A 2002-nucleotide genomic window follows, 5' to 3' on the forward strand; every position below is an offset into this window, starting at 1 on the left:
CTCCCCATCCTTAAGGTATGTGAGGGCTGTTGGAGAATTAGCAGTTTCCACTTGAGAGAGTTGTCCAAGGGTGAGCTCAGAGTTTTAATTAACAGTGATGATGAAAGAAAATTCCCCAGAGAGATTCACAATAAAAAGGAAGGTTGCCATCAGTATATGAATGCCACAAACATTCCATTAAGATAGACTAGATCAGCAGTGGTTCTCCAAGAGTGGACCCTGGACCAAATGCATTATCACCAATGAGGAGGTTGTTAGAAATATAAATTTTCAAGTCCTACCCCAGACCTACTGAACCAGAAACTCAGGGGATGGGGCCCGGCAATGTGTTTTTTTCAGAAACTCCAGTTGATTCTGATGAATGATGGAGTTTGAGAATTCCTGGACTTTATCTAGCTTCCTAATATAAAGGGGCAATGAAAAGCTAGGAAACATACATTGAGAGAAAGATTTTCAGTAGGTAAATATTTGATGTTTAAATGGATGACAGCACCATGCAGAGTGAGCAAAGGTGCAGAGAGTCCCAAACAAAATCATGGTTTTCAGTTGTCTTTGGCCTGAACCTCCCATCACGATGTGTTTTTTGCTGTTTGATCCTATTCTCCATAGGGGTAGCTCAAATTCTCTCTACTTTCTATAAACTTTTAATCCTCTCTGGCCACCTCTTAGATGACATTGCACCCTATTTCATATAAAACATATTCTTAATTTAGACTTGAAAGAGGTCGTAACACATTTTCCTTTAAGAATTACCTAGAATGTTAGGAACTAGCTGTGTGGGTTGCTTTATCCATTATGTAGATTAACAAAATTGGTACTCCAAGTGGGTTTTGTTGTTGTTGTAACTTTTGTCACTCATTTATTCATTTAAAAATATTTACTGGGAACCTGTGAATTGAGTTCATCCTTGGTTCACCATCTAGTAGAGGAGGTAGATAAACATACAATTATCAACAACTGGATAAGTGGTTTAGCAGTGACACGTAAAAGCAATTATTGGAGCATAGAAGACAGAGAATATAAACTTGGCAGGAAATGGTGTTTAGGAAGTTGGCACATGGGTTAGGTCTTGAAAGAGCAAGAATGCTTTTTTTTTTTTGACAGAAAAGTAGGATTTATGGGTGGGTGTGAGTAAGGAGGGGACAGCACCAAGGCTCTCGCGAGTGCAGGGCCCGCCATTGGTCCAGGGGCCACGACTAGGGATGTATTTGATCCCACAGCCATCCGGGATGAACCGCTTTTCTGCCACCATGTTTTCAAATTCATCCGCATTAAACTTAGTAAATCCCCACTTCTTGGAGATGCCGATCTTCTGACGGCCAGGGAACTTGAACTTGGCTCTGCCGAGGGCCTCAATCACATGCTCCTTTATTCAAAGTTTGGTACGGATGAACGTTATGACTTGGCCTGTGTGGACCCTGGCCACTGTGCCCTGGGGCTTTCCAAAGGCACCGCACGTACCTGTCTGGAGCCTAGACTGGGGACAGCATGACAATCGTGAAGGCCCACTGGAAAGGGCTCTCTCCAAGGTCCCTCAGGGCAACCCGCACAGGCAACAAGCTGCATGCACTACTGAGGACGCTGCTGTTCACAGCCATTGCACACCAGGCCCCCACGAGGAAAAGAGCACCTTCGGCTTAACTGGCTGCAAAAAAAGAGAGCAAGAATTCTTTAGATGAATGGTGGGGATGGGGATGGAGACTGTTTCAGGCCTGGGAAACAGCCAAAGGGATCCTCAAATAGTTTAACATGGGAAAACCTTTGGGCGAGGGTTGCTGACCAGCAAGCAATGATGCTATAAAGCTAGACAGAGTGGGATCACAAAGGCCTTTGTACTTTATACCAAAATAAGTATCTGCATGATAATGGGGGACTGCGGAGGACTGCAAGCAGGGGAATGGCATGGCTAATTTCCCTGAAGAGCTGTTTTCAGTGAAGTTGGTTTTGGCCCATGCACTTGGCTTATAATGAGGAACATTATGAAAAGCTGCTGTAATGTTCA

General features: G+C 43.9%; 1 non-coding gene across 1 annotated transcript; it reads right to left on the reverse strand.

The window, feature by feature from the left end:
- Positions 1-1516: 1516 nt before the first annotated feature.
- Positions 1517-1651, reverse strand: LOC114903340. The gene has a single exon (XR_003795719.1). It is a non-coding gene; the product is annotated as a small nucleolar RNA SNORA70 (small nucleolar RNA).
- Between the last annotated feature and the right edge of the window lie 351 nt (positions 1652-2002).

Source organism: Monodon monoceros, unplaced genomic scaffold (genome assembly GCF_005190385.1).
Source record: "Monodon monoceros isolate NGI ecotype Baffin Bay Population unplaced genomic scaffold, NGI_Narwhal_1 Super_Scaffold_20, whole genome shotgun sequence".
Classification (NCBI taxonomy): domain Eukaryota; kingdom Metazoa; phylum Chordata; class Mammalia; order Artiodactyla; family Monodontidae; genus Monodon; species Monodon monoceros.